The sequence below is a fragment of the Mobula birostris genome, chromosome 23 (assembly GCF_030028105.1).
Source record: "Mobula birostris isolate sMobBir1 chromosome 23, sMobBir1.hap1, whole genome shotgun sequence".
In the NCBI taxonomy this organism is placed as follows: domain Eukaryota; kingdom Metazoa; phylum Chordata; class Chondrichthyes; order Myliobatiformes; family Myliobatidae; genus Mobula; species Mobula birostris.
In genome coordinates this window covers 20,568,421-20,593,810 of record NC_092392.1, presented here as the reverse complement: position 1 = coordinate 20,593,810, position 25,390 = coordinate 20,568,421, and the positions used below count along the sequence as shown (strand labels likewise).

The 25,390-nt window shown below is 41.6% G+C and overlaps 1 long non-coding RNA gene across 1 annotated transcript in view; it reads right to left on the bottom strand.

Annotated features, from left to right (window-relative positions):
- Window positions 1-1,299: 1,299 nt before the first annotated feature.
- LOC140186701 (uncharacterized) overlaps window positions 1,300-25,390 on the bottom strand; it is a 59,430-nt gene continuing 35,339 nt past the window's right edge. The window contains exons 2-3 of the long non-coding RNA XR_011882921.1: window positions 5,626-5,861; window positions 1,300-2,099 (exon numbers count right to left, since the gene is read on the bottom strand). This is a non-coding gene — a long non-coding RNA (uncharacterized lncRNA). The remainder of the gene's footprint in view (window positions 2,100-5,625; window positions 5,862-25,390) is intronic.

The following is a 25,390-nucleotide window of genomic DNA, read 5'->3' as shown; positions in this document are numbered from 1 at the left end:
AGACTCGATGGGTGAATGGCCTAGTTCTGCTTTTTTGTCTTATGGTCTTATGATCCACAGATGCTGCCTGACCTGCTGAGTGTTTCCAACGTTGTGTTTTTATTATCAAATTTAGTGCTTATTGACTTAGGTGACTGATGTCTTTTTCTCTCAAAAGAAATGCAATTTTCTCCTTTTGGAACCTGTTCTGAGAGCAAATCCGAACCCACAGAGTCCTAAGACAACATTGTGGCTGACAAATGCTTCCTTCCATCCTGAAATTTGTTCAGTTCACTATAACTTCTCTGATTAAAAGGCATTATTTCTCTGTGTTTCAGTTCAAAGGCAGTAAAAGAGACTGGGTATATCGAAGTCTGCGGATAAGGCATTTAGTTACAGGAAAATAAGAACTGGTATCTCAAAAATGCATTCGGAAGGAAATAAAGTGAAGAAAATTTTATTTACTTTGAACTTTAGAGTACAGGGAAGAGTCTCACTCTAACATCCCATCTGAGTGGCAGGATCTCCAATGATTCAGCACTCGCCCAGCACTGCCTGTGCTTTGTTTCAGTCTTTTAGAAGATGCATACTCAGAACAGATTATTACTTGGGAGTAGAATGAGACATAATGAAGAAGAGCAAATATCTTTGAAGGAGACTGGAGTTAAAATCCCGGAGGATAACTCTGTGCAGTGCTGGGGGTGCGCTACACCACTGGAGATAGCATCATTCAGATATGATGTTAGAGTGAAAGTCTTTGCACTTTAAAGTTTGAAGTAAATTTATTATCAAAGTACATATACAGTATAATACCTTGAGATTCATTTTTTTGTGGGCACCCAGGACATCTTCAGGGAGCGGTGTCTCAGAAAGGCAGCGTCCATTATTAAGGACCTCCAGCACCCAGGGCATGCCCTTTTCTCACTGTTACCATCAGGAAGGAGGTACAGAAGACTGAAGCCACACACTCAGCAATTCAGGAACAGTTTCTTCCCCTCTGCCATCTGATTCCTAAATGGACACTTGAACCCATGAACACTACCTCACTTTTTTAATATATATTATTCCTATTTTTGCATGCTTTTAATCTACTCAATATATATACAGTAATTGATTTACTTAATTATTTATTTTTCTTCTATATTATGTATTGTATTAAACTGATGCTGCTAAGTTAACAAATTTCGTGACACATGCCGGTGATAATAAACAAGATTCTGATTCTAGATACAAAGAATGCATCTGCAAAATCTCTTTTGTTTATGATGTAGGTGGCTGAGTTTCTACTCCTTTTCATTTAGGTCATGACTGATCCGAGTGGCTGTATTTCCCCACAAACTTTATCAACTATCCATCAATCTCTGTCTTCAGATTAACAATTACTATTTACATCTCAGTACCGATGCCATTAGAACTGTCGACTCACACCTCCAGCGTCCAGGTTCAATCTTGAACTCTGGTGCTGATGGTCAAAGTTTTGAATGTTTTCTTTATAACCATACGGGTGCTCTGGTTTCCTCCCACATTCCTAAGGCATCCCATTGATAGGTTATTCGTCCAATGTAAATTGCTTTTAGTGTGTGGGTGAAGGGTGGAATCAGAGGGGGAGCTGTTGGGAATATGGGGAGAATAACAAAATAAGATTAATGTGCGATAAGTGTAAATGGGAATTTAATGGTCAACACATACTTAGTGGGCTGAACGGCCTGTATATTTCCATAGATGTTCCATATTTCTTACAGAGTATGTTGCTGGGAGGGGAAATCATTAACACAAGAGAAATCTAGAGCAAAATACACACAGTGCTGGAGGAACTCAACAGGTCAGACAGCATCTATGGAGGGGAATTAACAATTGGTATTTTGGGCTGAAATGCTTCATTGGATTTGGCAAGGAATGAGGAAGAAGCCAGAATGAAAAGGCAGGGGGAGAGGTAGGAGTACAAATTAAAAGGAGATAGGTGAAGGCAGGTGAGGAGGAGGGTAAAAGGCTGAAGAAGCTTCCATTTCTCCCATGGTCGTTCCACTATCCTCTCCTTCCTTTCTTCCATGGTCCTCTCTCCTTCTTCAGCCCTTTACCTTATATAATGTGGCCTCTCCATAGACTGCAGATACTGGAATCTGGAGTAATACACAAAATGCTGGATCAGTTTCTTTTTTACTAATATTGTTTACTATGAAGGGTTTCCTGCATCTACATTATGTTAGACCGTAAGACATAGGAGCAGAACTAGGCCATTCAGCCTACCATGTCTGCTCTGCCATTCAATCATGATTGTCCCTCTCAACCCCATTCTCCTGCCTTCTCCTTGGTAACTTCAAGTATCTATCAACCTCCATTTTAAAAATACCCAGGAGTTGGCCTCCACAGCTATCTGTGGCTATGAATTCCAGAGATTCTGGCTAAAGAAATTCCTCCTCATCTCTTTTCTAAAGAGATGATATTGTATTCTGAGGCTGTGCTCCTTTGTCTTAGACTCCCTCATGAGAGGAAACATCCTTTCCACATCCACTTTATCTAGGCCTTTCAATATTCGATGGATCCCTAATGAGTAGATACCTACTCATTAGAGTTATAGAGTTATAGAACCTACAGCACAGAAACAGGCCCTTCAGCCCATCTAGTTTGTGCCCAACCGTTAATCTTTGACCTGCACCCGGACCATAGCCCCTTGTGCTCCTTCCATCCATGTATCTATCCAAATTTCTCTTAATTGTTGAAATAAACTCTACATCTACCACTTGTGCTGGCAGCTCATTCCACACAGTCACCACCCTCTGACTGAAGAAGTTCTCCCTCATGTTCCACTTAAAAATTTCATCTTTCACCCTTAACCCATGACCTCCAGTTGATGTCTCACCCAATCTCAGTGGAATAAAGCCTTCTTACATTTACCCTATCTTTACACTTCACAATTTGGTATACCTCTGTCAAATCTCCCCTCAATATTCTACTTTCCAGGGAATAAAATCCTGACCTGTTCAACCTTTCCCTATAACTCAGGTGCTCAAATCTGGCAACATCCTTGTAATTTTTTTCTGCTTCTTATAATTTTATTTCCATCTTTCCTGTAGGTAGGTAACCAAAATTGGACACAGCATTCCATATTAGGCTTCACCAATGTCTTATACAACTTCAACGTAACATCCCAACTCCTGTATAAATCGCAAACAAGAGGAGTTCTGCAGATGCTGGAAGTTCAAGCAACACACATCAAAGTTGCTGGTGAACGCAGCAGGCCAGGCAGCATCTCTAGGAAGAGGTACAGTCGACGTTTCAGGCCGAGACCCTTCGTCAGGACTAACTGAAGGAAGAGTTAGTAAGAGATTTGAAAGTGGGAGGGGGAGGGGGAGATCCAAAATGATAGGAGAAGACAGGAGGGGGAGGGATGGAGCCAAGACCTGGACAGGTGATAGGCAAAAGGGATATGAGAGGATCGTGGGACAGGAGGCCCAGGGAGAAGGAAAGGGGGGGGGGAACCCAGAGGATGGGCGAGGGGTATAGTCAGAGGGACAGAGGGAGAAAAAGGAGAGTGAGAGAAAGAATGTGTGTATAAAAATAAATAATGGATGGGGTACAAGGGGGAGGTGGGGCATTATGGCATGAACATTGACTTCTCTAACTTCCGCTAATGCCCCACCTCCCCCTCGAACCCCATCCGTTATTTATTTTTATACACACATTCTTTCTCTCACTCTCCTTTTTCTCCCTCTGTCCCTCTGACTATACCCCTTGCCTATCCTTTGGGTTTCCCCCCCTCCCCCTTGTCCTTCTCCCTGGGCCTCCTGTCCCATGATCCTCTTATATCCCCTCTTCCTAGAGATGCTGCCTGGCCTGCTGTGTTCACAAGCAACTTTGATGTGTGTTTCCTGTATAAATCATTGATTTATGGCCAATGTACCAAAAGCTTTCTTTATGACCCTACCTACCTGCGATGACACTTCCAATGAACTATGGCTCTATCTTCCTACTATATACCTGCTTTCTCTTAACCAGGGCCCCAATATCTTTCGAAAACCAAGGCTCCTGAAACCTGTTATCCTTGCCTTTTATTCTGACATAAACATACACACTCTGCACTCTCAAAATTTCACTTATGAAGCACTTCTTTGCCGGAAAACAACCTTTCCCAATCTGTTGCCAGATCCTTTCTGATACCATCAAAATTGGCCTTTCTCCAATTTATAATTTTCAACCCAAGGACAAGACCTATCATTATCCATAGTTACCTTGAAACTAATTGCAATATGATCACTGGATGCAAAGTCTTCTCCTATACAAACTTCTGTCTCGTACCCTAATAGGAGATCTAGTATCACACCGTCTCTAGCTGAGGCTTCTATGTCCTGATTAAGGAAATTCCCTGAACTTATTTGACAAACTCTTTCCTATCCAGCCCTTTTACAGTATGGGAGTCCCAATCAATATGTGGAAAGTTAAGATCACCTACTATCACAACCTTATGCTTCTTGCAACAGTCTGCGATCTTTCTACAAGTTTGCTCCTCTAAATCCCACAGACTATTGGGTGGTCTATAGTATAATCCCATTAACATTGGTCATACTTTTCTTATTCCACAGTTCCACCCATAAAGCCTCACGAGACAAACTTTCCAGTCTGTCCTGACTGAGCAGTGCAATGCCATTTTCCCTGACTAGTAATGCCAACTCTCTTCCTTTAATCCCTCCCATTCTATTACATCTGAAACAACAGAACCCTGGAAAGCTGAGCTGCCAGTCCTGCCCCTCCTGAAACTAATGGCTACAGTATTATAATTCCACATGCTGATCTACCCTAAAGCTCATCTGCCTTTCCTGCAATACTCCTTGCATTGAAACATGTTCATCTCAGAACATTAGTCCCACCATGCTCGACCTTTTGTATGTAGGCTTAAAAACATCTTTCTCCACAACCCCTGTTCTGTTCTGGCACTCTGGTTCCTTTGTCCCAGTAACTCGAGTTTAACCCCCCTCCCCATCCTCTCCACTGTGCAGCACTAGCAAATCCTCCCACTAGGATATTAGTTCCCCTCCGGTTCAGGTGCACCTTCCCTGGAAGAGAGCCCAATGATCAAAATATCTCCAGCCTTCCCTCCTGTAACAACTCCTTAGCAACATGTTAAACTGTATAATCTCCCTAGTTCTGGCCTCACTAACATGTGGCATAGGTAGAAATTCTGAAATCACAATCCTGGAGGTCCTGTCCTTTAACTTGGGACAAAAGTCCCTGAACTTACTTTGCAAGACTTCAACACCCATTCTGGCCACGTCATTGGTACTGATGTGGATCGTGACCTCTGGCTGTTCACCCTTCTGCTTAAGAAGGCTGTGGACTCGATCTGAGATGTCCTTGACCCTGGCACCTGGAGGCTAAAAAAACATCCTGGAACCTTGTTCTCATCCACAGAACCTCCTTTCTGTTCCCCTAACCAGTGAATCTCCTATCACTACAGCTCACCTCTTCTCCCCCTTTCCCTTCTGAGTCACAGAGCCAGATTCAGAGCTGTGTCTTTCTTCTGCTAGATCATTCACACCTCTCCTCCATAGTATCCAGAGCGGTACACCTGTTGTTGAGGGAAACGGCCACAGGAGTACTCTGCACTGTCTGTCTACCTCCTTTCCCCCTCCTGTCAGTCACCCAGTTTACCTGTGTTCTGCACCTTGGGTGTAACTTCCTCCCGGTGGGTCCTGTTTATAAATCCTGTTTATAAACTGATGCAGAGCTCATCCAGTTGTAGCTCGAACTCCTTTACCACAGTCTGTTAGAAGCTGCAGCAGATCCTCTTCTTGCAAGCATAGTCGTCAGGGAGACTGAATGTCTTGGTGCCTTCCCACATGCCACAAGAGAAGCACTTCAGCATCCTGCCTGGCATCCTCACTGCTCTAAATGTGCAATAAGAAAGAAAGAAAGAATAAATAACAAAAAAAAACTACCTACAGCCTACACCTCTCCTCAGCAAGACCTCAACTCCGCACTCAACTGGCCACAATGGCCATTCTGCTTAACGCTAGCTTCTTTTTATTGGACCTTGCCAAGTGCCAAATTATGCACAAACCAATATCTCCTCAGGAATTGTGGCGTGCAAAAAGTGCTGACTACCCCGGCTCCCCTCTTTTAAACTCACTCTCCCCCTTTGTCACCTAGTGTCTCCTCGGGACTATGGCGTGCAAAAAATTCATTCTTCTAAATTCCATTGAGTACAGGCCCAGAGCCATGAAACGCACCTCATACATTAACCCTTTCATTCCTGGGATCATTCTCCTGAGCCTCCTCTGAATCCTGTCCAATGCTGGCACATCCTTCCTTAGATAAGAGGCCCCAAGCTGTTTACAATATTCCAAGTGCAGTCAGACCAGTGCCGAATATAACCTCAGCATTACATCCTTGCTGTTACGTTCTCGTCCTCTCGAAATGAATTGCCTTCCTTACCACCGACTCAACCTGCAAGCTAACTTTAAGGGAAAGATTCTTCCAATCTTGTTTAATGCTTCAAAGATCTCATCTTGTGACATCTGCTTTGAAAGTGCAGACTTTGCACCATCACAGCTAACATCTGTTTCCTTTCATCCGAAGATTTTCTTTTTTAATCACCGGTGTTAACTTCACAATGCATCCACCTCCTGAACTGTCAGCTCAGTAACAAACCCTTGAAATAAAAAAGGCAGCGATTATCTTGAAACTAAGAGATTACTCACGCAACCACCGGAAAATAAAACAACTCTATCTGCTGCTTGGAACTAAGGGAAATGAATAACATGTGGTTTCTGTAAATGAGAGCTTCTATAAATGACTGTTTTCACCATGCGTGGTTTCCATTCGAGGAGGCCCAATGTACAATGACAGTTCTACATTCAGGCAGAAGATCGTAAAGCTAACTCAGTTCTCTTTATGTGATGAAAATATCAGGTGTATTTTCTTTTTGAAAGGAAGTCAGTGTCAATGGGGAATTTTGTAAAATTACTTACATTATATGAGATGCTCAGAAGAGTAGTTCTCTGCAGAGAGAAGGAAACTGCTGCATAGCCTCCATCCTGATGGCATGAACATCGATTTCTCCTACTTCCAATATTTTCCCACTCTCCCTATCCTCTTCTTCATTTCCCCAATCTGCCCCTCCCTTACCTCTTCTGTTCATCACTTCCCCCGGTGCCCCTCCACTATCACTTTCTCCCATGGTCCAGTCTCCTCTCTTATCAGAATTCTTCTTCTCCAGCCCTTTACATTTTCGACCTACCACCTCTTTGCTTCTTACTTCACCCCCCACTTCCTACCCACTTGGTCTCACCTATCACCTACTTGCTTGTACTCCTACCCCTCCTCCCACCTTATTATTCCATCACCTTCCCCCTTACTTTCCAGTCCTGATGAGCCGTCTCCACCTGAAATGTTGATAGTTTATTAATTTCCATAGATGCTGCCTGACCTACTGTTTTCTTCCAGCATTGTGTGGGTGTTGCAGTAGAAAATGTAAACTTTACTATTAGAGCAGAGGTGATTGATAGCCCGGATGGAATATGAGGTGTTTTCCTCCATTTTGTGTTGTACCTCACCCCAGAAGTGGGGGAGGCTGAGGACAGGAAACCTATCAGATATTGAAAAGCTTGGATAGAGTGGATGTGGAGAGGATGCTTTCTGTCATGGGGAGTCTAGCACCAGAGGGCACAGCTATAGAACAGAAGGATGTCCCTTTAGAACAGAGATGAGGAGGAATTTCTGTAGCCAAAGGCTGATGAATCTATGAATTCATTGCCACAGACAGCTGTGGTGTCCCAGGTTGAAAGGGTGATGAAGGCAGCTTTTGGCACATTGACCTTCATCAGTCAGGTTGGGATGTTAGGTTGCAGTTGTACAACATGCTGGTGAGTCCTCTTTTGGACTATTATGTTCAGTTCTGGTCACTGTGCTCTAAGAAAGATGCCATCAAGCTGGGAGGAATGCAGAGGAGATTTACAACAACGTTGCTAGGACTTCAGTTAAGGCGAGAGGTTGAGCAGGCTGGAGTGTGTAGGAGAATAAGGGGAGATGTTATAGATATGTATAAGATCATAAGAGGTATAGATAAGATGAACGTGCCTAGTATTTTTCCCAAGTTGGGGAATCAAGAACTAGAGATCATGGGTTCAAAGTTAACGGCAAACTGAGGAGCTGCTCTTTCACCAAGAGGGTGGCCGATTTATACAGTGCCAATAAAAATTACTCAGCCCCCCCCTTAAAAGTTTTCATATTTTATTGTTTTACAACATTGAATCACAGTGGGTTTAATTTGTTTTTTTTTGACACTGTTCAAAAGAAAAGACTCTTCCATGTCAAAGTGAAAATACATTTCTATAAATTGGTCTAAACTTATTACAATTATTAAAAACAAAATAATTGAGTAGATGCACCTTTGACAGTAATTACAGCCTTGAGTCTGTGTGGATAGGTCTCTATCAGCTTTGCACATCTGGACACTGCAATTTTCCTCATTCTTCTTTACAAAACTGCTCAAGCTCTGTCAGACTGCATGGGGATTGTGAGTGAACAGCCCTTTTCAAGTCCAGCCACAAATTCTCAATTGGATTGAGGTCTGGACTCTGACTTAGCCACTCCAGGACATTAACTTTGTTGTTCCTAAGACAACCTCTGTAGATTTGGCTTTACGCTTGGGGTCATTGTCTTATTGGAAAACAAATCTTCTCCCAACTCACAGTTTTCTTGCAGACTGCATCAGGTTTTCCTCCAAGATATCCTTGTATTTTGTTGCATTCATTTTACCCTCTACCGTCACAAGCCTTCCAGGACCTGCTGCAGTGAAGCATTCCCACAGCATGATGCAGCACCACCATGCTTCACCGTAGGGATGGTGTGTCTTCGATGACGCACGATGCTTGGCTTATGCAAACATAGCATTGAGTCTGTTGGACAAAAAGCTTAATTTTGGTTTAATCAGACTAGAGAACCTTCTTCCAGCTGACTTCAGAGACTCCCACGTGCCCTTCGGAAAACTCTAGCTGAGATTTCATGTGAGTTTTTTTCAACAGTTGTTTTCTCTTTGCCGCTCCCCCATAAAGCTGCAACTGGTGAAGCCTCCCTCACTAGTCCCCTCCTTGCACAGTCACTCGGTGTTTGAGGATGGCCTGCTCTAGGCAGATTTACAGCTGTGCCATGTTCTTTCCATTTCTTGTTGGTTGACCTAACTGTACTCCAAGGGACGTTCAGTGACTTGGACATTTTGTTGTATCCACCTCCTGACTTGTGCTTTTCAATAATCTTTTTGTGGAGTTGCTTGGAGTGTTCTTTTGTCTTCATGGTGTAATTTTTGCCAGGATACTTACTCTTCAGCAGTTGTCCCAGATACAGGTGTATTTTTACTATAATCAATTGAAACCCCTTGACTGCACATAGGTCTCCAATAATAGATCTCCACTTAACTAATTATGTGTCTTCTAAAACTAATTAGCTGCACCAGTGATGATTTAATATGTCATATTAAAGGGGGTGAAGATTTATGCAATCAATTATTTTGTGTTTTATATTTGTAATTCATTTAGATCACTTTGTAGAGATCCATTTTCACTTTGACACAAAAGAGATTTTGTCTGTTGATCACTGTCAAAAAAGCCAAATTTAATCCACTGTGATTCAATGTTGTAAAACAATAGAAACATGAAAACTTCCAGTGGGAGGGGGGTGAATACTTTTTATTGGCGCTATAGAATGAGTTCCCAGAGGAAGCATTCAGACACTTGGGCAGGTACAGAGATAGGAAATGTTGAGGGGGGGATATGGGCCAAGCATGGGCAGATGGGAATCTTGGATGGGGATCTTGATCAGCATGGGTTGTTTAGACTGAAGGACCTGTTTCTGTGTCATGTGGCTATATGAAATTCAGGGCAGTAATCAAAGAGGGTTGTCTTTCAGATGAGATGCTAAGCTGAAGTTGGCCACTCAGATGGACATAAAAGGAAACACAGAGATGAGCGGGGTCATCATCTGTCCTCTCATGGCCAGTAGTTCAACCATGGCCCAATCTCTGTGAGTCCACCAGGGACGTTGAAGGCAATGTGTGCAAAGCCACAAATCCAGTGGAGCCCAAAAATGTCTGTTGGAGGATTGTGTTTGTGCATGGGTGGATGGGAGAGAGGAATGGGATTGGTTTTACTGTTGTTCTATTTTGCAATATTCTATGATGTTCTGCTGAGTATCATGGGAATGGCATGATGACTCTGAAATGTGTAGTGATATTTGAGGTTGCACCCAGCACATTCTTGGACTGACACATTTAGATGACACATTTCTCTGTATGTTTTGATGTACATGTGATAAATAACTTTGAATATGACTCATTATCACATTGTTATTAATGAGATCTTGCTGTGCACACATTGGCTGCTCAGTCTTCAGCAGTGCAACAGGGACGAGATGTCTGAAAAGAGTTTATCAAAACATAGCGCTTTTTAAAATTAAATATCATCCAAGCAGGATGAGACTTTGAGTGTTTGTATCTTTGTCCTTTCAATCAGATATTAAACATTCAACAAGAATGTAAGCAAAGTATTTTTCAACATGATTTTATTTAACAACTACAAGACACCTTTGGAAAAGGATGGGAACTACATTAAAGGGTGTGTGTGTGTGTAACATGCTAATTTCCACTTAATATACGTTAACAAATGTTATCACAAGATGGGACACCTGAAATAACTCTTTCATTCTCTCTGTGTTGTGGTTTATAGTCTATGTTCATTAAGTGAAAAAGGCTTATCAAACTGAACTACAGACAGAAAACAAGATTAGCTTTACTTGTCACACGTACATCAAAACATCGAAATGTACAGTTAAATGTGTTGTTTTGCATCAACAAGCAAAACAGTGCAAGGATTGTGCTGGAGGCAGCCTGCAAATGTTATCATGCTTCCGAAGCTAATATAGCATGCCCACAACACACTAACCCTAATCCATACATATTTGCACACAAACAAGAGAAAATCTACAGCTGCTGGAAATCGGAGCAACACACACAAAATGCTGGAGGAACTCAGCAGGCCAGGCACCATCTATGGAAGAAAGTACAGTCCAAGTTTCGGGCCGAAATCCTTCAGCTGTACTTTTTTCCATACTTGCTGCCTGGTCTGCTGAGTTCCTCCAGCATTTTGTGTGTGTTGCCCATACATCGTTGGAATGTGGGAATAAACCAGAGCACCCGCAGGAAACCTATGTGGTCACATACAGACAGTGGCAGGAATCAAACCATGATCAGTAATTGCTGCCACTGCCAAGCAATTGCACTAATCACTATTCGACCTTGCTTCAAGCGTGAAGATCCATTGGTATTTGAAAAGTAACTTCTGAAACGTCTCTATATTTTGAGGGCAATGGGCTTTTGGTTTACGCCAAAAGTTTTCTTGTACAAGAGACCATGTGTCCTTTCTTTTATCCTCTTGTGGGTTTGAGTCCTGCCTGACTTACAGCTTTTTTATTTCCTGTGAATTACAGCACATCAAGTTCACCTTATTTTAAAGTACAATGAAGGTTTCTGCCTCCAGTATTCTTTCAGGTAGAATGTTTCAGATCCCACCACCATGTGAGTGAAATCAATTTTGCCCAAGCAGAGAACAAATTTCCAATGGCAGCTACATTGGACAGCAATCTGACAGGCTGCATCACCATCTGGTATGGAGGCTCCAATGCACAGGATCAAAGCAGGCTGCAGTCTCAGCCAGATCCATCTCAGGCACAAACCTCTCCACCACTAATGACATTGTTAAAAGTTGGTGCCTCAAGAAGGCATGGTCCATCATTAAGGACCTTCACCATTCAGAGTATACCTGACTGGCAGACCACAGTTTTCTGCACTTTCAGAACTGTATGTCAGACATGGCTATAAGCAGCACTGAGGTCCCACAGGGGACTGTATTGGCTCCCTTCTTGTTTGTCCTGTATACCTCAGGCTTTAGATACAACACCAAGTCATGTCATCTGCAGAAGTTCTCTGACGACTCAGCAATAGTTGGGTGTATAAAGGGAGGGTGGGGGTTGAATACAGGGCCCTGGTGGAGGACTTAGTCAAATGGTGTGAGCTGAATCATCTACAGCTCAACATCAGTAAGACAAAGGAGGTGGTGATGGACTTTAGGAAGAGTAAACCTGTACTGTTCCCTGTTACTATTGATGGTGAGGACATGGATGTGGTGAGGACCTACAAGTACCTGGGGGTGCACCTGGATGACAGACTTGAGTGGAACACCAACACAAAGGCTGTGTACAAGAAGGGCCAGAGTTGCCTCTACTTCCTGAGGAGACTGATGTCCTTTGGAGTATGCAAACCTCTCCATGTGTTCTACCAGTCTGTTGTCATCAGTACAATCTTCTATGCGGTGGTGTGCTGTGGCATTGACACCAACATGGGTGATATCAACAGGCTCAATAAACTGATTAGAAAGGCTGGCTCTGTTATAGGAGTCAAACTGGACACACTGGAGACTGTGGTATAACAAAGCACTCTACAGAAAGTCCTGTCAATTCTGGAAAATGTTTCTCACCCTTTGCATGCCACCTTGGCTGAACCGAGGAGCACTTTTAGCAATAGACTAAGACAACTGTGCTGCTCCGAAGAGCGCAATATGAGGTCATTCTTACCCTCGGCCATTAGGCTCTATAATGAGTCAATCTATAGCTGGGGAAGTGCTGACCCTCTCCTGTTCAACTGGTTAAAGTAACTTATTTTTTATTTTTTCTTATTTCTCTTCTAATATCTGTATATTTGTATGTCTGTGCACTTGTAATGCTACTGTGACACTGTAATTTCGTTAGGGATCAATGAAGAATCTATCTATCCATCTTCTCATTATTACCTTCAGAGAGAAGGGACAGGAGCCCTAAGATATTCACACAACATTTTAGGAACAATGTTCTCTCTTCCACCATCAGATTTCTGAATGGTCCATGAACCCATGAATATTATCTCTCTATTCCTCTTTTGCACTATTTATATTATCATCTTGTAACTTACAGTAATTTTTTCATGTCTTGCACTGTACTGCTGTCACAAAACAGATTTCACAGCATATAGTATGTCAGTGACAATAAACCTGATTCTGATTCTCAACGTCTTTTGCATCCAACAAAAGATATACTCTTCTAATTAATGATGACTTTGCTTGGTCATACTGTGGAATGAAAATTATCAGAGTATGGTTTCTTTTCACATGGGATTTCTGCTGCACACAAATTATTACCAAGGTCAAAGTCGACATCCAGTTGATTGTCATAAGTTCAAATACATGTTGCATTGACATAATGAAAAACATACCTCAGCGTCACAGGCACATACCACCAGATACACAACACTCACAAGAAAAATTTAAACGATGCAACATTATGCAAGAATGAACACAATTAGAACAATAAAAGCAAAGTCCATTGCAGTGCAAAGTCGACACAGCAACGCTATGCTGAAGCAGTGATTCAATTTGTGCAGGTTGGTAGGTTGATTCAAGAACCGAAAGGCTGAAGGGAAGAAGATGTTCCTGAACCTGGTGGCGTAGGGCTTCGGGCTTCTGTACTTCTTTCCCAATGGTATCTGCAAGAAGGTGGCATTGCCTGGATGGTGAGAATCTTTGATTGATGGATGTTGTCCTCTTGAGGCTGTGCCTCTTGTAGAAACTACTGATGGTAGGGAGTGATATGCCAGTAAGGTTTTGGGCAGAATCCACCACTCTCGGTGGCTTCACAGGATAAGGTCTTTATTTCAGATGGAAGACCCTTTCAATGAAGGATCTGAGTCATAGAGATGTACAAGCACAGAAACAGATGATTTGGCTCACCATGTCTATGCTGACCTTTGTTTGCCTATCCACATTAAACCCATTTGCCTGCATTTGAAATATATCAATAGGTCAATAGGTACATTTAATGTCAGAGAAATGTATACAATATAAATACTGAAATTCCTCTTCTTCGCAAACATCCACGAAAACAGAGGAGTACCCCAAAGAATGAATGACAGTTAAATGTTAGAACCCCAAAGCCTTCCCAACTCCCCTCTCCCACACACAAGCAGCAGCAAGGCAATAACTCCCCACTCCCCCACCATCAAAAAAGCATCCGCACCCCCCACCGAGCACTCAAGCATGCAGCAAAGCATCAATAAAGATACAGAGTTGCAGTACCCCAAAGACTACTCGTTCACTTGGTATTCAACATACCACAGGCTCTCTGTTGCCCTAATAAGGGAAAAAGAGGCATCCTGTTTCACAGCAAGAGGGGAGACATAAAAAAGCAACTCGCTGATTTATGGTGTTAAAAGTCTGTTGCGTCGCCTGACTCAACAGCTCACTTCGCTGTTTTCGCTCTTCCATTTCCCATGACGCATCAGGTGGCGGTGGAACTGGCCTTGAATCCGCCCACTTCCAGAGCCATGAAAATCAGACACCCTGAAGGCGTGCTAGTCTTCCAGGCCGCATCATTGACATATTGAAAACCGGCTGGTCGTGAGGCCCTGAGAACCGAAGTCAACGTGTAACTCCAGGTCAAGTTCTTCAAAAGAACTTCGAAGAGGAATAAAAAGAGATATCTAAGATAGAAATAGAGCTGTTTCTGAAGGTGTAAGCAATCGTCCTCTGCAGCCACCTGAGGACCCACCAATAGACAACCTCTTAGGAGAACATCAAATTCAACTCAAGCGATTGCACTACTACATAAAAATTACTACAAGTATCGATAAGGAATATAAAAAGTAAATAAATATGACAAAAAGAGCAAATTAATGAGGTAGTGTTCATGGGTTTGTGGACCTTTCAGAAATCTGAAGGCAGAGAGGGGAAAACAGTTCCTAAAGTGCTGAGTGTGTGTCTTCAGGCTCCTGTACTGCTTCTCTAATGGTAGTAATGAGAAGCGATCATGTCCTGGATGCTGTCTTCTTCATGCTCCACCTTTTGAAGATGTCCTCAGTGGTGGAGAGGCTGGTGCTCTTGATAGAGTCTGAGATCCTATAAACTTCAATCAGATCTGGATTCCTGGTCCTGATTTGTGTTTCGGTTCCACATGTGAAGCTTTGCTTTCCGTAAACTCCGTGCATCAGTCCTTGGGACTCCTGAATACACCAGGACAGTGCCATATTGAAGAAATCTCTGCAATTTAATAAGATTTGCTTCTGGTTCAGATGATGCCAAGCTGCAGTCTCTATCAAGGTTGTGGCCCAGGTATTTTGTAGTTTCATAGGGATGGTTTTGGGGAAAGAGAAGGGTGCTAGGGGGTCAGATTAGGGTTTAGGGAGTGTGATAATTAAATGAATATAAAACTACCAACCAAGAACTGCATATGTCCTGTGGGTATATCTGCTCTGTTGACTAATTACCAATATAAGGAACTCCATACAACTTGGCTCTCCGCCAGGGAGGCCCATGTAGTCATCAGACCAATAACCTCACAATATTATTCATTATTTCAAACATTTTATTATTGGTACTTAGCAAATAATACCACAGCTAATAAATCAATGATATTACCAGTAAAAATAATGATCATAACTGCTAACACCTCAGATTTGCTTTTGATTTTACAAGGATTATATCATAAAATAAGTAAGTGGCAAAGATTAATCTCGACAGGATCTAAACTAACAATCCAAACTGGACAATTTGACTTGCAATTGTGTAACACCAAGGGCTCTGAAAACAGGGCAGCCGCAAGAGTCTTAACAGGTCGCTACACAGCACGAGCATTTCATCCAAAGGACCTTTCAGGCTAGGTTAACAGAAAGAATGGAAACAAATTAGAATGGACCTTTTTTTATTTGGAAGAAATATAAATACCTAGAACAGAAGAGCAGGGATTAAGACTTGGCTCCAAAGCTTCTGCGGAGTGCTGCTCCATTTAACAGGATCATGGCTGACCCTGTTCATGAAGGTTATTTAAGTTTGCCCGCTGCATGAAAAGGTTGTCCCTCAGGCCCTTATTAACTCTTCCCCCTCTCACCTTAAAGCTGTACCACTGGATTTCTGGTTATCGTTCCCTGGGAAAAAAGACAATGTGCATTCACCCTGTCTATACGCCTCATGATTTTATAGGTGAATTGAGACACATGTGTTGTTCATCTGACTGTTTAATGTAGGAAGCCTTGTCTGATGCTATTGATTCTATGGGGTACATGACGGACTTGCAGTTTAATTTTTCACTTTAACACGTATGTCCCCCAATGCTACACTGCACTAAAACATCTACGTTGCACCCTTCCCAGCCATTGCAATTTATGAAACCTAATGAACTGTTTGCTAAAATAATGATCCTTCCATAATGACTGCAGCTGGGAGAAGACAGAGGGCCTGACTTTAACCCTGTGGGGAGGTGATGAATTTCAGGGCATACCCTCAGTGGCCACTTTATTAGGTATCCTCTGTATCTAATAAAATGGCCACTGAGTGTATGTTTGTGGTCTTCTGCTGCTGTAGCCCACCCACTTCAAAGTTTGATGTGCTGTGCATTCAGAGATGATCTTCGACACACTACTGTTGTAATGCGTGGCAATTTGAGTTACTGTCGCTTTCCTGTCAGCTTGAACCAGTCTGGCCATTCTCCTCTGACCTCCCTCATTAATAAGGCATTTTCACCCACAGAACTACAGCTCACTGGATGTTTTTTCTTTCTTGCACCATTTTCTGTTAACTCTAGAGATTGTTGTGAGTGAAAATCTCAGGAGATCAGTTTCTGAGATACTCAAACCACTCCATTCGGCACAATCATTCCACTGTGAAAGTCATTTAGATCACATTTCTTCCCCATTCTGATCTTCCCCATTGTTGGTCTGAACCACAACTGAACCTCTTGACCATGTCTGCAAGCTTTTATCCATTTGAGTTTCTGCCACATGATTGGCTGGTTTGATATTTGCATTAATGAGCAGGTGTACAGTTGTAAATTATATTGTGGCCACTGTGTGTATCTCTGGAGAACCTGGTTATATGGATGGGTGGTGTGTTACTTAAAGATTAGATCAAAGATTAGCTTCATTTGCCACAGTTCTATTTTAGATCAGTACATGAATGTGAGGAAAATTAAACGATATAGACATTGTGTAGGTAGACAGGATTAGTTTGGTTGGCCATTTGATCACAAATTTTGGTTGGTTTGGTAAAACATTTTGGGGTGAAGGGCCTGTTCCTATGCTGTACAATTCTATGTTCTATGTTCTAACCCACCATTTCACTCTTTTAATTCCACATATGAACAGGGCGAAGGTTTTATTGAGGGAAGTTGCGTGGTGCAATGGAGCTGTGTGGTTTATTGAGAAGCAAAAGCTATCATTCATCCTCTGTTCGATTGCACTCTTTCACAGACCTAATTATTGGCTAGCATGACAAGAGTTTATCACCAGCATCACTCAGACTGCTGGACGAGTGACTTACATGAAAAAAAGGAAAAAGTAGGTACAATAATAAAATAGAAAGCAAAGGTTTAGAGTAATATGGGACCAATGTGGGCAAACGGAACCAGCTTAGTTATGTAAAAAAAAAGAAAAGATAGGTTTAGATTATGAAGGCACGCAGTCCTCTTTTATTGTCATTTAGTAATGCATGCATTAAGAAGTGATACAATATTTCCTCCGGTGTGATATCACAAAACACAGTACAGACCAAGACTGAAAAAAACTAACAAAACCACATAATTATAACATATAGTTACAACAGTGCAACAGTACCATAACTTGATGAAGAAGTCCATGAGCACAGTAAAAAGTTCAAAGTCTCTCAAATGTCCCACATCTCATGCAGACGGGAGAAGGAAGAAACACTCTCCCTGCCATATCTGACCACGGTCCGACTCTGAGTCATCCGAAAACTTCGAGCTCTGATCAGCTGTCCGACACCAAGTACCGAGCGCCATCTCTATCCGAACGATTCGACCTCCATCTTGGTCGCCAACAACAGGCAAAGCCGGGGATTTTGAGGCCTTCCCTCTGAAAGATTCCCGACCGCGCGGTAACGACAGCAGCGAACGAGCGCTTCAGAAATTTTTCCAGATGTTCATCTGTGCTTTCTCATCCATCTCCATTAAATCAGAATTGTCCATGGCCCCTATTTAACGGATACGATATCATTTTTCACCGGAGGGATGCGCATGCGCGGCGCGCTACTCACTCTCCTCCCACCTTTGCAGGAATGGAAATGGAATAAAATGGAAAGCAAAAGTTTGGGGTAATATGGGACCAATGTGGGCAAGTGGAACCAGCTTAGTTATGTAACATTGACAAAGGGCCTTCTTCCAAGCTGTAAAAAAGCAAGTGACTATAAAAAAGCAAGAGTAGGCTACTAAGTCCATTGGGTCTGCCCCATTGTTAAACTGAATCATAGCTGACATAGTTTGACCTCAGCTTCACTTTCCTACCTGTTCTCCATTACCCTCGAGGGCTCAGTCTCTGTGGCATGGAGAATTCCACCAACTCAAGAGCCTCAGAGAGCAGAATAGTTTTAGATGGCAGTTAAAACGCATCTGTTTTGCTATAGGTCTCAGCCAGAATGGATAAGAAGAGCAGACTTCCTTCCCAGTGTTGTTTTATTTTATATGACAACGCAGAAGTTTCGTAATCCCTGTCACTGATAATACCTCCAATCTTTTTTTCTACATTATTTAACTAACATTACAAATTCTCCAGCCGCCACAGTGGGACTTGAACTCACGTTGCAGTATTGTTCTCGTAGGCCTCTGGTCTTAAAGTACTGCTGTGATGAGGCATCAGGTCCGACAATGACAGCCACTTTAGCAAGCTATGTAATCATCAGGAAAAATCAGAAAGTATTCCTTCTGAGACTTCTTTCAGTGTGTATTATTGCTTGTGAAACCAATCTGTTCTGGGTAGCTCCTGTGCCCTGCAATCACAAGGTGAATTAATCGCAATAAAGCAGTTTGTTCTGGCTGCTTTAGGAAATGCCTCATTACAATTGCAAATGAGGTGCACTTGGAGTTTGTGAGTAGTTTTGGGCTCCTTGTCCAAGAAATGATGCGCTGGCATTGGAAAGAGTCCAGAGAATGTTCATGAGAATTATCCCAGGATTGAAAGGGTTAAACTATGAGGAACATCTGATAGTCCTGTGCCTGTACTCTCTGAAGTTTAGAAGAAGTTGGGGGGGGGGAATCCCATTGAAACCTATCGAATATTGAAAGGGCTAAATAACATGGACTTGGACAGGCTGTTTCCAATAGTGGGGAGTTTAGGACAAGAGGGCACAACCTATGAATAGAAGGGTGCCCCTTTAGAATACAGATGCAGAGGAATTTCTTTCTCTTTAGTCAGAGGGTGGTGAATCTGTAGAATTCATTGCCATGGATGTCTGTGGAGACCAAGTCATTGAGGATATTTAAAGCAGAGGATGGTTGGTTCTTGATTAGTATGGGTGTTTCAAGTCATGGGGAGAAAGTGGGAGAATGTGATTGAGAGGAATAATAAATCAGCCATGTTGGAATGGCGAATGATAGGCCGAATAGCCTAATTCTGCTCCCATGTCTTACAGCAAACGTTATCCAGCAACATAAACGTTCCATTGACTTCGCTGGAGAAAATAATTTTCAACCTCCACTTTATTTTATTTTGTCACAAAATTCAGTTGATCGATCCATTTTTTAAATGTATCGACAGGATCTACAGAAGGCAATGTCAGTCTTCGAAGATCTCCACCATCCGGGCCATGCCATCTTCTCACAGCTCCCATTGGGCAGGAGGTACAGAAGGGTTAATTCCCACACCACAAGGGTCAGGAACAATTACTTCCCTTCAACCATTTGGTTCTTGAACCAACCGAAAAAGTGCTAATATTTATAATTTAGCAACACTCTTACCACTTTGATCACTTTGAACTAAAATGAGGATTGCTTATATTTCTAATTGATATATTTCTTGTGAAAATGCATATAATATGTGTTCAGTGTATGTTGATCTTTGAATGATGCTTGTATGATGCTTCCGCAAATTTTTCATTGCACCTGTGCGTACATGTGCATTTGACAACAAACTCGACTTTGACTTTTGCTTCTGCGTTGTGGAGGAAGTGAACAGTAATCCGTAGTGCCAGGATGGAGTCACAAGGAGGGCAGACTGAGTGAATGAAGGATGTTAGTGAAACAATCCAGTAGATTGATAGAACAAAGTGCCAAGAACAGGACAAATAATGTCGGCCCTTCAGCCCATGATGTTATGCTAGCAACATCAACCAACTCCACAATTAATCTAACACTTTCCTTTTACATAGCCCACCATTTTTCTTACACCATGTGACTATCTAAAGTCCCTTAAATATCCCTAATGTATCTGCCTCTACCACTACCCCGGCAGGGTGTTCCGTGCCCTCACCACTCTCTGCGTAAGAAACTTACCTCTGACATCGCCCCTGAACTTTCCTCCACTCACCTTAAATAATGGTTAGGGTATTATTAGGACCAAAGTTTTAATTTTAATTTCAGGTTTATTGTTTTTCGAATTTAAACTTCATACTTGACATAGTAGGATTTGATCATATATTTCTTGGATAATGCTGAATGATAGCTCTTGGTCCTGTAACTTTATCCTTCATGGGTTTCTAGAAGGGTTGTAGGTTTTTAGGCACTAGTTTGAAGTGTGCATGAAAGTATCACTTGCTAATTTTATGACTGAGATGTGGCTGGGGAATAAGTCTCTGTTGTCAATGTTCTCAACTATGTTTGCTTCTTGGGGCTAAAAGTGCATCTTTCACCTGTTACTTCCGTTCTTGCAAAAACCTCATCAAACCGCAAGGTTTCACCTGTGAAACAGTATGTTTCAACAATGTGCAAAACAGATTGAAGAGTCACCCTTATGTGTAGGGGAGAATTAAACCAAATAAACAAAATTATCATAACTAATTAGTATGTTCCTCCTAATAGAATAATAAGCATACAAATTAAGTTAATTTTGAAAATAGGCTTGAAAAGTTTTGAATTATTGGATTTATTTTTCAAAATTCACTTAATTTATCTATGCCTATATGCTAATTAACAATTGATAACTGAACAATAATATCTTCTGAACTTCATAAGCAAATAAAGTATAGAACCAAATATTTTATAATCATCTGTGAAAGTTAAACATAATTAACATCAAAGTTCAAAGTTCGAAGTAAATGAAACAATGAAGAACCACACCCAACAGGATGGACAAACAACCAATGTGCAAAAGACAACAAACTGTGCAAATACAAAAAGGGAAAGAAATAATAATAATAATAATAATAATAATACCAAATATAAACAAGCAATAACAACTTATTTAATAGATATTGTCATTCCAAACACACATAACTTACAGAAATCAAGAAGTGAAAAGCACCAGAAATATGCTGAATTAAAACAGGAAATTGAAAGACTTTGAAACAGGAACAGGTATACATTGTCCCGATTGTAATATCTATGACTGGTGTCATCCCAAAGACACTACACAATAGCATTAAACAATTAGGACTACACAGTAATATCTATGTAAATCTTTAGAAAGCCACAATCCTAAACACCACTTGAATAGTCTGAAAGCTGTTAGCAATTGAGAAATGAACATGCTTGTTTATGCCCATACCTCAGGTTTTACCAGCTTGAGCTGAGAAAAAATAAGCATAATAATTATAAGTAAGCAATAAATATCAATAACATGAAATGAAGAATTCTTGAAAGTGAGTCCCTTGGTGTGGGAACAATTCAGTGACGTGGTGAGTGAAGTTACCCGCTTTGGGTCACGAGCTTGATGATTGAGAGGTAATTGTACCTGAACCTGGCAGTGTGAGTCCTGAAGCTCCTGTACCTTCTTCCTGATGGCACCAGCGACAAGAGAGCATGGCTGGGATGGTGGTGGTGATGGGGGGTGGGTGCGCTGGAGGTCCTTGATGATGGATGCTGCTTTCCTACAACAGCACTCTGTGTAGATGTGCTCAATGTTGGGGAGGGCTTTACTCATGTTCTGAGTATCTTTAATACATTCCAACTTTACAAACCTTTAATTTTCAATCATGGAGGAAAGTTTCCTATTAAGTTAATTTATAGATAATTGGTGAAACCTTTGTTTCTCCATGGAGATGTTTCCACTCAAGCACAGTCATGAACATTTTAGAGATAACACCAATAAACTCGTTCCTTTTCCTTAATAGACTGTAAACTAACAATTGAAAAATGAATTTAACACAGAAGCATGTCTTGCATACGTCATTGCGAGACAAGATTTTCTATTGTACCTTGATGTATGTGACAATAATAGACCAAATTATCAATGTAATCATAATTCGTTTGTTGATGGAATGTCTAATATCAAAGTATGGTCAAAGTACTTAAGTTATCAGACATAATTACTGTTAGCAGATCAATGTTTAACATTATCTAATGATATTCATCCTCATTAATACAAATATTAATGCAGTTAATTTTGAAGTGAGTAGTGAAATGTTACTTAAACATGCCACAAGGGGCAGAAATCAGCTATGTTTGTGCTACAGAGATAAAGATAAAAGAGATAAAGATTTGTCATGTGTACAGTGAAATTAGTTGTTAGCGTCAAATCAATTCAGCAAGGATTGTGCTTGGCAGCCTGCAAGTGTCGCTACACTTCTGACATCAACGTAGCTTGCCCACAGTCTAAACCTAACCCTAACAATATGACCTTGGAATGTGGAAGGAAGCTGGAGTGCCTGGAGAAAACCCTAGCGCTCACGAGGAGAACGTACAAATCCTTACAGACCATGGCAGGAATTGAACTTGGGTCAATGGAGCTGTAATGACGTTATGCTAACTACTAAGCTACTACGCTGCCCCAACACACAAAACATACTCAACATTTCAGAAACAGCTTCTTCCCCTTCGCTGTCAAATTTCTGAATGGACTATGAACATGACCTCACTATTCCTCTTTTTCACTATTTATGATTTGTAACTTAAAACAGATTTTAAGCTTTGCAGTTCTGCTGTCACAGAACAAGAAATTTCATGGCATAACTCACTGATAATAAACCTAATTCTGAATGCTGGTGGATCTCAGAGAGTCACGTAGCATTTATGGAGAAAAATGGACACTTAACATTTTAGGTGAAGACCTTTCATATGGACTGAAAGCCAGAAGAGGAACGTGGTGAAGGTCCCCTCTATCTCCGCTCTGGCAGCTCATTCCAAATACACACCATCCTCTTTCTCCACTCACCATAAATGTATGTGCTCTAGTTCTTGGATCCCTTTTTCTGGGAAAATGGACATCAGCATTTACCCTATCTATATCCTTTATACACCTCTATTAGGTCAACCCTCAGACTTCTACATTCTAGTCTGCACAACCTCTTTCTAGCCCTCGAGTCCTGGCAACACACTCATAAATCTTGGACCATAAGATCATAAAACATAGAAGCAGATCAAGACCACTTGGCCCATCGAATCTACTCCACCATTCCATCACAGCTGATATATCATCCCTCTCAACCCCATTCTCCTGCCTGCTCCCCATAATCTTTGACACCCTGAATAACCAAGAACCTACCAATCTCCACTTTAAATACACTCAGTGACTTGCCCTCCACAGCCGTCCGTGGCAATGAATTCTGCAGATTTAGCAACCTCTAGCTAAAGAGATTCATTTTCATATCTGTTCTAGATGCACATCCCTCACCCACTGTTCAAAACATCCTCTCTACATCCACTCTATCTAGGCTATTCAATATTTAATAGGTTTCAATGAGATACCCCGCCACTCCCCCATTCTTCTAAACTCCAGCGAGTGTAGGCTCTGAGCTATTGAACATTCCACATACCTTAACCCTTTCATTCCTGAATCATTCTCATAAACCTCCTCTGGACCCTCTCCAATGTCAGCATATCATTCCTTCGATAAGAGGCCCAAAACTGCTCACAATACTCTAAATGCGGAATAGCACTTGATCTTTTCTGCACTCTTTCCAGCTTAATAATAACTTTCCATAACAAACAGAGGAAAACACATGATGAAAACTATACCTTATACTCCAAGTGCAGCCTCAACAACGTCTCGCGCTACTCTAACATAACATCTTCACTGTCCTGACTGATGAAGGGCAAGTTTTACAAGACAGAACAGAATTAGAATTTTAAAAATCATTTTAATGCAAAGTGATCAAAGTGGCCATGATGCTACTATCCTGAGGTAGTGATTAGTGTTCTGTTGGTTACTTCAAGAACCTGACCCTGGTGGTGCAGAACTTCAGGCCTCTGGCCCTCCTGCCTGATAGAAACTGCAAGATCAGAAGATGCTAGCTGCCAGTGTGTCTTCTTTTGCACACTGCTTGTTTGAGGTTTTTCATTGATTCAATATTTCTTCATTCTGCAATGAATGCCTGCAAGACAATGAATATCAGGGTAGTATACGGTGCCACAAGCATACTTAGATAATAAATTTACTTTGAACTTTGAAGATGTCATGCTCAGCTCTCAAGTTAGAGAGAATCTGCAGATGCTGGAGATCCGAGCAACACGTACAAAATGCTGGAGGAACTCAGCAGGCCAGGCACCATCTATAGAAAAAAGTACAGTTGAAGTTTTGGGCTGAAACCCCTTGGCTATACTTTTTCCATAGATGCTGCCTGGTCTGCTGAGTTCCTCCAGCATTTTGTGTTGTTGCCCATACATCATTGGAATGTGGGAATTAGATACAGAAGATACAGAAGGAACTCAGCCAGCCAGGCAGCATCTGTGGAAAAAGTACTGTCGACATTTCTGGCCGAGACACTTCGGCAAGAACAGCTCTGTTACTCCATGCCAATTAAAGTGTTGAGCAAAATTAAAATCATTGAGGGTAAGAACAGAAAACGAGCAGGTGTTCAGCACCATCTGTCTGTGCTTGTCTGGTCTTTCTCTCTTCTCGCTACTACCATCAGGTGAAAGGTAGAGCAGCTTTGGGTCCTTCACTGCCAGGTTTAAGAGCATTTGCTGCCCTGCAGTCTTTGGGTTCCTGGACCGTCTTCTCTCGCCTCAGTACTGAACTGGTGGACTCACTTTCGGGGACTCTGCAACTCACATTCTATGTGTTATTTCTTTTTTTTTACTAAATTTGTCTCAGAAAGACAGCATCCATTATTAAGAACCTCCAGCACCCAGGGCATGCCTTTTTCTCACTGTTACCATCAGGAAGGAGATACAGAAGCCTGAAGACACACACTTAGCGATTCAGGAACAGCTTCTTCCCCTCTGCCATCCGATTCCTAAACAGACATTGAAGCTTTGGACACTCTCTCATTTTTTTTAATATACAGCATTTCTGTTTTTGCACATTTTAAAAAATCTATTCAATATACATAATTGTTTACTTGTTTATTTATTATTATGTTTTATTCTATTTATTTTTTTTCTCTCTCTGTCTGCTAGATTATGCATTGCATCGAATTGCTGCTGCTAAGTTAACAAATTTCACGTCTCATGCCGGTGATAA